Raw genomic sequence first — 12,600 nt, 5'->3', positions numbered from 1 at the left:
GTGTCAGTGCGGTAATTAAATTCATCTGAGTTAGCGAGTGAGTCTTTAGGGTGTGGGCCCCTCGTGTAAGTTATTATTCATCACGGCATGCGGTCGTTAACGTGAATTTAGAAAACCAATACTGACAGGAGTTTTCAGTGATTTCGTTATCAGATGAGGTTCAGCCCTCCTCTGCCCTTGTGTGGGTGTGTGTGTATTTAAAATGAAGGGAGTGTGCAGATGAGTCCACACTTTTCATTTGCATGAGCTCCATGCTGCTAATTGAATTGTGCGCCTCGCACAGCTGCACTGTTTTGTGCTCTGATTCAAACCCGTACACACACACACACACGCACACACACGCACACAGAAAGACGTGTCAATTAAGCTATTAAAAAAAATCGCTACAACCGATGATTTTTGCTGACATTTCAAGTCTTCCAGTAGCTGAATTTGAGGCACAATGGACCCGTTTGTGATTCCACACATGCTCGTTGTCTAAGAAGGATTTCACTGCTCGGACCCGCCATTCATCACCGGAACATTTAGTGTTCTACTTGGTCCTTCCCACCCTTTGGCCGTCTCCTCTTCTTCGAAACGAATCTGATCCGCGCTGACATGCTCGATGAATGACACGTTCGTTTTGAGGGCCATGGCGTGACCGGCTTCCTCCGATGCCTCCATCACTCGAGATGTGATGACGGTGGATGCTTTTTGATGCAATAGTCATAAGGCTAAATTATTTCTGTGATCAACTTAAATCTCTCCCGGTTCTCTCCATCCTTTTTATAGACACCCATTATTAATAAAAGGGGCTCTGATGGGCTACAAAGCTTTGTTGAATCTCCCGTTGCAGCCTCTGTCACATCCAGTCATGTCACGGTGTGTTCGAGGAGTCAAGTAGATACTTTTTGCTTATGCTGCGGCGGTTGCTGTGCTGCTATAATTGTAGTAATGGGTGCTTTAGTTACGTAATTGTGGCAACAACTATTTTTAAACCACAGCCGAAGCAAATCAAGCTTTCTGTACAGGAGCTTTTATTAACATACAATGCATAACATACTTGATAAGAACAATCAATAAACTTTCCACGAAAAGAGATGGGCCTTAAAAAATGACTTCCTACCGCCATTGCATTCATGTTTCACCAGCAGAGCTGCAGGATGCCTGCAGGGGCCCCTTAGTGGGAATATGTCACTCAGTGTTTTGCTCCTGGCCTGTTTTCTGACTTTTGCACACATCCATCTGTTTGTGTACAGATGCTGGAAAGTGGTCCATATGTAATATGATGATCTTTTCCTGTAACTTCACTGCCTGTCATTTACTGAACTTTCTGTTTCTTCAACTTGTTAGTCCTTCCGAATGTTGATCTAATTTGGAGTAATACCACACAATTACATTTCTCATCAAGTTCAAAGTAGGAAAAAATCAATTCAGCCTCTATTTCCATTAAAGAAGCTATTACGGCGTGTGTCATAGATAGATATCTCTCTCTGTTTTAATACTGTGTGTTGAAGTCATATCGGAGTGGAGTGTTATTTGCATACATAGTTGTAAGGTAAGTGACAGGGATATAATACCATCTTTGAACATAATGCAGAATGAAACAAATCAACCATTCAAATTAGACCTTTATATTGAGGTGAAGTTTAAATGATGTGTTTTTGAAAAAGCCCTGTTTCTCTCAAATGGGGCTTCACCTGCAGCAGTAACATGTGGCTTGTGTTGCATGACAGTAATCTTTTTATTGGTGACATTGTTTTGGCTAATGGATTCTATTACCATAGTAATGTACCTTAATGTCATTACAAAATGCCAGAAACATGGTGTACTGAGCCATTCTACAGGTTCCCTGTGACCTGTTTGACGTAAGGTGCCTACCGAGTGGCGTCCTACTGAAGTCTGATGTTAATTTGAATTTTAGTTCTAAGGTTTCAACTCAATCCGTAATTATAACCGGATTCCCTGGTTAAACTTTGCCCGAAAGGGTTCTGCGACATAAAGCTAACAGGGATGCAGAAGGATGCAATTCCATTAATACGTTTTCTCGAAAACAAATCCTGCTGAATCTACCTGAATCATTTCTACTGAGGTTGCAGTCTCCTCTTCCTGCAGGGAATTACCAGCAGTATTTCCCGCATTCAGCCGGGCCTTTAGTGAACGTAAACCTATTACTTTTAGATTGATCTATCATCTGTGGTGCTGTGATGTACAATCCCATAGAGATTTCGATTATCTGTCATTGAATATCGTGAATAAAGCAGAGGTTTCCTCTCCTCGGGGTCGGTGTTTAAAAATATGGCTCTAAAGACGACCTCACCTTTTAAGTCTGGGGAGTGAGATCATGAAGAACATTTGTTTCATGCAGCAAAGGGTCCAGTCAACTCTCCTGGTCAGAGGGGAGAGCAGATGAACCGTTGTTTGGGACGCAGTCAGCGCTCACGTGGAACCTGTTACTGATGGATGCCGCTCTCCAGCTTCGCCCTCGTTAAACGACACTCAGCGTCTGAGCCTGAGCTTTCTCCACCGGCGGCTCGAAAAAGAACAATTGGGCTTTGGCGGTAGACTAATCTCTCCTCTCTCCTGCTTATTTGACTGAGCCCCGCGCACATCGATCACCACGAACAATTGAGCGAAATGAGCTCGTGCAGTATATGCGTGTGCACGGGAAGCTCCTGCAAACATTGTCATTAAGAATAAGGACCTGCTTGTGTTCCTGCAGTTATTCGTAGGACAAAAGCCTGCAGCAGAGCAGGGGAGGAAAATCAGCACTTTGCAACAATAAGTGCTTAACAGGTATCCATTATGCAGTGGAGGGCACCTATCGAAGAAAAGGCCAACAGTCTCTCACTGTTTCTCGTCTTTAATGAAGAGAAGATGTTAAGGGTCATGTTGTTAATCATCCTTTTTATTGCCGTGTCCAAACTGTAACACTGACCTTTTTTTTTGTCGGCTCACTTCTTTTGTATAGTTTAAAAACACAATAGAAACTCTTGCATGGGTGGCCTTTATTCCCATCGTGAGACTCTTTGTCATATATACTTTATAAAGTACTAGACATCGAAATGATCTCAATAGAAAAAAAAAGGAGATGTAGCGAGCCTGATATGAGATGTGAATGCAACTGGTAGAATGGAAGGACGGCAGTGAAAAGGCCGAACTCAACTGCAGGCAGAGAATGTTCCAGTCTCTCTGACTCCCTCAATGGGGTTGGACATGCTGTGTGCTTGGATGGAAAATGAAAGCATGGAAAAACACCTCAAGTTAAAAAGGCTCCCTGCCGAGATAAATGCACAGATGTTGTCGTTATTTTTCGACTAGAAATGGATTGTCACCCAGCTCAGCTTATATTGTCTGAAGTGCGATTTTAAGTCTAATTTTAGCATCAAATTTCATGTTTACTCTCCCCTCCTTTGATTACATCCCACTTTAATGAACCCCGTGATCTGTATCCACTGAGACGTCAGCGTCACCCATCGCACCACTTTGTTACTTTCCTAAGTGATACGATGTAAAGGCACTACTGCGCATTAACTGCACCTAACAATGCATGCGATGCACAGGTTGCCACGGATACGACACAACAGACTTTCATACATTCGTACCTGGCTCTGGTCTCTTCAGGGGAATTAGGTATTTTTTTTAAAACAATGAGCTTGAATTAGGTTTAGGCGATTTACAGTAGGTTTAAGGTTACAGTAGGTTTAAGGTTGAATCTCCATCTGCTGTTGAGGAATCAGCAACAGGTGGTATGGCTGAATGTATTCTAATATGCATTAGTGACATTGATTCACTTTTTCAGCATATTAATAATACTAAATATTTATGCTTGTGCATGAATTCAATTTAAATGTATGCTTATTTACTGGTCTATTCATGATGATAACAGACATTTAAGGCGGTTTCTTTGTAACCAATGACTCCTTTTTTCAGATCATTTTTTTGTGTGGAAGAAAATGCACACACACACACACACACACACACACACACAATACTGGCCACAGCGGCAACAACTCAGGGGTTAGTTCTGAAAATGATTGCATTCTATGTGGTGTAATTATGGCTTTTATTCAGCACTGACAGAAGGGAAAATAACTCCCTTTTCTTGATAAAAACGTTCTTTTAATCAAAAATTCTGATTGTCTGTCTCTTCTTCAGAGAGAGGCACACAATCACTCACACACACACCTTAACACAAGGGGATCTTCTCTTTATCTTTAACTCCCTACACGTCCTGCACTCCTGACGCAAGCACCAAACAGCAAAGCACAGAAGTTTGATTTTGATCTTCAGGGACGAGGATGAAGAAATCATCAAAAGTCATTCAAGATATACTCGTGTTTTTTGGAGGTGCGAGTGTGCTGCAGCATATAGGTTTTGCACCGTGCATGAGAAGCTCTCTCCTAAAGATGATATTTTGTGTTGGGCTTTATTAAGCACCCCCCCCTCCCCCTCCTCCCTCCCATCTAGCGACTCCACGGTTACCCGTTTCCTTTTGGAGCTTTAAACCCACGCCATCCCAAAGGCTCATTATCTGTCGGAGAAGACTCTGTACTTGGGAGGCGGATGTTGTATGCATGTCTGTGCGTTTTGCAGCATCCACATCACACAGCCCCGTGATTACAGGTTGCATGACTCAATGTTTGTAAAACTGTGCTGCAGCTCTGACCAAACATGCGTATGTCTTCACACAGTCGCTGTGCTAAACGTCAGTAAGATGAAGCGACAGTCCAAGGTTGTGATGCTTACTGCCATTGTAGGTCACGCCATGTACAGACACAATAGAAAGGGGGGAAACGGCATTAGCAGTGTTTGTGGTTCATCTCCAGGTGTTCCCTGCCATCTCAGGTGATAAGCAGGTGCAATCTGTGTGGAAAGTGCAGTGGCAGGGAACAGGTATGTGCTAACCTCCATGTTAATCCATTGCCTTGTGTCTACCTGCGAGGGGCAACATGGGATTAGTCTGCAATGATCTCTGGTTTCTCACAACTTCTGCAGTGACACTGTTTTGCTGTAGAAATGAATGGGTGAGTCTTTTGATGTTGTACATTGTTTTTATTTGGAAAGCCCAAAGTCAACTTTTTATTATAAAAAGTAAAAATCACTCCCAAATCCTTAACATTTGCCAACACTATACTTCCCGGTGGTAGTGATTCATGACCAGTAGATGTCTTCTTTCAGCTAAAACACCAAAGTCACTCACAACTGGAAGACATTAGTGCTGGATATGAAATATGTGTGAATATGTCACGAGGCCAGTATCACTACATGATCCGTGTTCATCCCCCACACACAAGAATGTCGCCCGTGCTGTTTAACCGTAAACTGTGAATTTCGTTTAAAAAAGACTTTTAGTTCAACGTCTGGAGGAAAATGAATTGCAAACACTCAGTAAAACCTGCTCTTTGCAATGCATGTTTCAAAAGCTCTTTCTCCGTCTTTGGCTTGTGGTACCTTCCCACGCAGGGGGGGGGGAAATTAAGTGGAAGTGTAGTGCTGTCACGGACCTAAAAAGCTTTTATCATTTTGATTAGAACACTGGGAAAGAAGCACAGAGTCGTGCACAAAATACAGAGCCTCAAGGTTTGAATGAAAGTGGTGCGAAGGGCGCGTCGAAATGTGCTCAAAAGAACTAATCACAACATCTGGGATGAGCAGAAGAGCCTCAAACATACAAAGCCCGGCGTTTCTTTCTTATTGCTGCAGTTCAAAGATCAAAAGTTGTTGTTTCTTCCCACAAACGCTCCATTGTGGATGTAACGGCTCCCTCCCACAACGCGGCCTCGCTGCTGTGAAACATATGCGCTGTGGGCTGATCATTCTTTGCAAGGGTGTAGCTGTCAACCTGAGGGGCCAGTTAGGACCAGATGGCTGCAGCGACACATACTTCGGTCCCAGAAAAAGTTGGTAACTCTCCCGGAGGGCTCCTTCTTCACGCCTCGAGTAGCCCTCCGATCGTATTTACAGCTAATGTAGCTGTCTCGACACAATTGCCTCAGTCCATTTTTCGGGAAAAGTACATGGTTTTGACTGTAATTGCAAATGTTTCTCCCCCAGACACAGGTATCTCACGCTCCATTAGCTGAGCAGCAGCCTGATGTGAGGTTGGCCCCTGGCTGGCTGGTAAATGAGACTATTATTTATAATATTATAATATCACATTAGGATTTGAGTTTCCACTTGGGGTTAACCAAGGGGACCGATTCGTTATTGCTCAATACATCCCCCTTTCATGGGTTTGTCATCATTTTCAGGTTTTTTTTTAAACGTCCGAAGATGGTTTAGCGCCTTCGTGGCACCTTCTGCCATTACTGTGTAAGTGAGTCTGTGAATGGGTGAATGTTGACTTGTAGTGCGAGGTGCTTTGTGCTGTCTGAAGGCCATTAAGGCCCTCAAAGCTCATTCTCACATCCAAGACAATCAAATAGAGACGCTAAGGTTGTGCAGAGAGATCAAAGGAGTGTGAATGGGTCAAACAACACAGGACCTTCAACCAGGAGACTCCAGATTCTTATTCTAGCTCCTTATTTTAAGGCCAAGTGGGATGACTTTCGAAATTCAACCTTGTGGTTTCGCTGCCTCAACCCGGTGGCCTCCTGCGGTTATTTGAACACAAACAACATAATTCATCAGTTTTGTTGCCTAAACATAACTGAGTTGTTTCCTGCAAAGAGGGATTTCCTTTTGAAAGGATTATAGGCATGTTATAAGCAGAAAACACACACACACACACACACAGAAACGCTGTGACGGTGGTGCAGCAATGAGCTGGGGAGCAGAGTTGTGTCACGCACAGTCATGCGTCGACGTTCTGCTCACACGTCTCTTCTCTGAGTCTTTTATGCACTGCAGAAAGAAAACTAACCGAACGAGGTGATTCAATGGTTTTAAACATTTTCTTCTTCATAATTGGTGAATCGGTGGGGGTCATCCAGCGGCTCTTCAGAGGGCACATCAGTGTTATCCCTCATCAAACGTCTGCTGCGATATGAAAGACCACATGGCTGCATTAACTGCAGTGTGTTCTACACGTACTATGACATCACTCACTCTTCTTCTAACGATGAAATGATCCCTTTAACAGGTGTTGACCGTGAAGTCTTCGTCGTTTGATTATTTCCAAAGTATATTTTTCCACATCAAAGCACACATCACGCACATCACATCACAGCAAATTTCAGAGCGTTACATTGACTCTGTGAGATTCAATTTTAACTCTAAGCTGCTGTTTATATTGTCTCAATCTTGTGTTAAATCAACACTCAACACAGCGTTAACAAGTTAACTCGGAATAAGTGTCAAAATAAATCTTAATTTAGCTGATTTAGCTTATATCAAAAGCAACTTATGTTGCACGTTCAGGGTTGGGTGTATTGCTCAGGGACACTTTGACATGGAACATGTATAAGCCAGGGCTTGAGCCAACAACCCTGTGGTTCCTGGTGTTTCCTCACCAATCCTTGCACCATGTTACATGGAGTTAAGCCCGATACCAAGAAGTGTGACTCTGTACAGTTACATTTCAATCCTATCAACTCTACTAAGTGTTGCAAATGAATCTGATCTTGACACTGGAAAATGACTCCAGCTCTTTCGTACAATTGACTCTGTAAGAGTTGAATCTTTTTTCAAGTGTGATTTCAACTCTGCACTTCAACACTTTTGCCCAACGCTGGAAAATGAACTCTAAGGATTTTGCTGTGCAGACAAAAATAGTCCCAATCGAATGCATAATTCACTGATGTTTCGTACTTAAATCGACCTGCACCTTAGCTTGTCACTCAGAGATTCAGCAGTTTAACAGCTCACTGCTCGCATCATTGCATCATACACACATAAATCCATCGGATCTTATCAAAAAGAAGCACTCGCAAAAGATTTTAAAAAAAATACAAATGGCAAATCCTTATTTTTGTATATAATCTTGAATAAATTCATGCAATAATGGGTTAGACATGCACCATTCCACTTTCTGTGTTGCAAAATCCTCTCTCCAAAAACACGCTGCAACGTCATGTAGAAGCCAGGAGGCTTGAATCTCCAGAGACACCCGAGACTTGACCTAAACGGAGCCTTCTGTATTTGTCACAATTAATTACCCCAGAATTTTTTAGAAATGAAATGACCCTGCTCGACCATATGAAGTATGTTCCTTGATTAAATGAAAGAAAACCCCTTGCGTTATCTTTGTAGGCGCTGGTGCAGGGCTCTCAGACATGGAGGCAGGCTCTAAGTGTCAAAAGATCTGCAAAATGTAAATCCCGGGTTATAAATGCATTCTGCAATGGAGGGTGATATCAGAATCCCATTGGACTTTGATTGCATTTCACATCGGCTCGTGTAAAGACCGATGAGTCATTTGCAGGATTCCCGGCTTTTAAGCAGCAATTAGCTGCTGGTTATGGAGATCCTCAGTGGAAACGGTTTCATAGCACAAATGGTAAATACACCTCCAAGCTGTCGAATGGCTAAACACACACACACACACATTCATCGTGTCCATATCAATCTGTGGAGGCAAAGGAAAAATAAGGCATGCCGCTTTGATTAGCACACAAAGTGGGAGGAGAGAGCTGTACATTCAGTGGGAGGATGGAGCTGTCACTCATTGAAGGGCAGCAGCACGGCCTGCTTCCAACGCTTCAACCGTACCGCCGCGCAAATGCCGTCAGGTTACGGCATTTCAATTTGTCATTCTTTTATTCGCTTTTTTTTTTTTTTTTACTTTCATCTGAGCCGGAAGGAGACTTTTTACACGCCGCCAATGATCGTGCATTGTTGCCATGGCTACCAGGTTACTGCCAGTACCGACAGGGTGTTATTTGTGGATGGTGGTTCATAAAATCACAGCATATGTTCATGTGCTAACTGAAACATTTGTCAGTTTTCAGCCTGTGGATTATTCTGAATGACCTTTTTTGATATTTGGTCTTATTTTCTTTTTGCACGCTGCACACTTCTTCCCACTTCCCTCATCCGCTCTGCAGTGGCCTGACCTCACCCGCCCACCTGCTCACCTGTTTCCACTTGAACCCTGTCAGCCATGCAACATTTATTTCTACTCCTTCCCTCGGCATTTTGCCAAAAGCGCCAACTCTGCTTGTCTCTGCTTTTGAGATTATTCACTCATGGCAATAAGTCTCCTTCCATTTTGCCTTCAGTTTGGCTTGGAGACCCGCATTGTGGAAAAGTGGTGATAATTTGTGACCTACTTTGTGACCCACACTCACCCCTATCACGTTCTGCTTCATGTCTGTGCAAACTAATTCAGTGTGGGAGGTATGAGGTTTTTCAAACTAAAATGTGGTGCTTGGAGCCTGCATAGAATCTTCTTCTGCTAACACAGCTGCTCTGATTCAGTGTGATTGAGCAAATTCACCCCGCGACGAAGTGCGTTATTCAGCATTTACATTTACCGCAAACACTTGTTTCACACTTGATTACATTAAAACCCTCAAGTGGGAGTCATCATCACGGCTCTCGAGAACATAACAAGAAGGGAACAAAGACACACCGAGTGTGGTTACGGGATTTCACTCAAGGAAACGGCCAGAAGCTCTGCTGAGGTCAGCGTGACACCAGAGAGGGAGAGAGAGAGAGAGAGAGAGAGAGAGAGAGAGAGAGAGAGAGAGAGAGAGAGAGAGAGATTTTCACAGCACAGTAAGAAGGATTTGTGAGAAATTTGACTCAGTACTGACAACAAACGCGTGTTTCATCAACCAAAAAAAAAGAAAAAATGTGTTTATTGCATTTTTTTCAATGCACAAACATGTACCAGAAACCAAACGATAGTCGTTTACATATATATCATTTTTTGAGTTTACTAACATATTCACATTTTCATCCCATCCTGGGCATTTTAAATATAACATTGTGAAATACTACGGTTGCAACCAAGACCTTAAATTGTGTCATATCGACAGAAGGACCCATCCATTTTTTTTACCAGAGACAGGCAGGCTGCAGGTTCATCAAACATTCATGACCCACTGCACGCTGCTCCGAATTCACTATGTCAAATACACAGACACATCTTCACAACGATTCCTAGGGTTAGGCTTTGAAAATATTCATTCGGTTTTAGTTTTAGAGTTCACACCTGTGACACATATGGCGAAACATCATTTGTCGCTTATTTGTTGTGACTCACCAGTTAAACAGCCTGAGGTCTAACGTAACCTTTGCAATGATCAAATCAATGGTATTATCCGTATTTGTGATCATAAAAAGTCCCACAAAGAGCGTGTAAACCTTGGAGGCAGAGCATGTTTGCATGTGTGTGCGTTGTGTCGCCGCTGCCTCGTTGTGCGGCCTTTGAATGTCCCCGTGACACAGCTGGCCGCAGGGTATGTAGACACATCAGGTGGGTACAAAAATAACAATTCAATCAGTACTCTTTGTCCTATTTTAGATTAGAGTTCTAAAAATAGCAGGACAACAAAAAAAACCCCAACATTTCTAGGAACCAGGAAGCCACGGCGCGTTGGCTCAGGAACCATCGGTGCTCTTCTTCTGTTGTATTGGCTGAGGAGCGGTCCATCTCGGACTGAAACCTGCACGACTGACTGGATTGTGGTGTTATTTTCTACATTGAAATGTTTCTCACTCTAGTGGGTCTTTTTACTGGCTCCTCAGAGCTGCTGCTGCTGTCTCTCTATGTGTTAAATGGTTTCATTTGCACACCTTGCAGAGATCCCTCAAGGAAGAACCAAAGAGCCTATCGAGGCTAGTTGCTGTACTAAAATATCCAAAATGTCCGTTGTCAAAAATGGACTTTTTTCTTTATTTTTACGCTTTGATGCCCATAAGAGAGAATTTGCATGGCTCAACCAAAACAATTGGATAAAAGAAACATCTGAGGGAGGGTTCAATGCATCTCATCAGAAGCCTCGCTCAGTCTTTGTAACTACACTTGTCCAATGCACACATCCCTCTCTCTCCCTCTCTCTCTCCCTCTCTTCCTCTCTCTCTCCCTCTCTCCCTCTCTCTCTCCCTCCCTCTCTCTCTGCTGTCCTTCCCTTAAGGTTTCTTCCTTTGCTCCTCTTGCTGTTGGAGTTTTCCTAGTGCCGGCGTGAGGGTTTTCGGGGAATGGATTTTACGTGTGTAGGGATTGTAAAGCCAAGAGGCAAATTTGTCATTTGTGATTTCGGGCCATCCAAAATAAATAAGTAATTGAATGTTTGAGAGGGTGGACATGTCTGGAGTTCTCTGAATCCCTTCTTAGCAACAAATAGGGAGCTTGTTGTTCTGAAAAAATACCTTTTCTTTGTTATTGAGAAATACTTTTCTTTCATCCTTGATAAATGAAATAGCACAGCCCTGTTTGATGATCTAAATCTATTATTCAGTCCTTTTCATTTCTTTATTCTTTCATAAATATTTCAAGAGGTCTTTTCAAAACAGTATTGATTTTAATACAAAAAATATCTATCATTTAAACTTGAAGTCCTGTTGTTGGATGTTGAGTGTGTTTGAATTGGACCGACACCCCTTTCTTTTAAAACAAGTCTATTCACTCTATTCAGGTTTTTTCCTACTTAAAAATCTCTTCCTTTACAATAAAACCATATGCTACAGTAATAATGTTAGAATGTTCGTACTGCGAGGGTGTTGACAACATGAAGCCCCCCCCCCACACATGCACACAGACACACACTTACTCCCCGTGGTCTCACGGCGGTTCAGGATGAGAACCACTTTATGTGTGAAGTGCTGTTTCTGTCCCGTGAAGAAGAGGTCGAGGCAGCTGTGTCCTCAGGAGACTCAAGCAGTGGGGATTCTTTGCTGACTTCATGATACGTCCGTCGGCTCGATGTGAGACACAACCAGCTCGAAGCCCGAGACGTCCTGCTGACACGCGCGTTTTATCTCTTTCAAAAGAAGAAGGTTAGGCCCGAATCTGTTTTGCTTCCCTCTCACTGCTCTTATTGGATCAGGTCAAATCATAACATTCAGATCAATGTGTTTGGGTTCAGCTCAAGAAAACTATATATCAGTGAGTTCAGAACGAAAACAGTTAAAACAATGAAAGAAACTGAGTTTGAGATAATTAAAACAATCATCATCATGTCTGTGCTCCAGCTAAAAACCTCAAAACGAGTTCATTTGAACAAAGGTCAGGACTCAAGACGATTCCTTCCTGGACGCGTAAATGAGTTAAATGTTTTCTAATCTTGAAATAAAGACATGGTCTCATGGACAGCCGGCCCGACTGTTGCTTGGGATGTGTACAATAAATAGATTAGAGGACATTAACTAACTCTTCCCTGCTCCAATAGACTCCCTCCAGGCAAGGAGCTTGATCAACCTGCCACCGCGCCAGCGACATGCTAAATGAGGCCCGCTGAACTTTCCCGAGTTGAGCGTAATTAGTTCTTGCTGCGGAGGAAGGTGAAGCCTCTGGTTCTTCTCCTAAAGTATTCAGAGAGGCGTCGGCCGAACAAAAAAAAAAAGAGGGATTTCTTTACAGACGCCTCCCTGTGCAGCATCTGTAAAATGAAAATGGGGTGGTGACACAGAAGTGGTGAAAGCAGACGTCGCAACGCCCCTACTGACTCACCCGCTTGCCTTATGTGTGACCCCCCCCCCCCCCCTCAGTCCAAAGTGGTTACCATCAAACAC

Source organism: Pungitius pungitius, chromosome 20, assembly GCF_949316345.1.
Source record: "Pungitius pungitius chromosome 20, fPunPun2.1, whole genome shotgun sequence".
Taxonomy (NCBI): Eukaryota; Metazoa; Chordata; class Actinopteri; order Perciformes; family Gasterosteidae; genus Pungitius; species Pungitius pungitius.
Note: the sequence above shows the minus strand (reverse complement) of the source record.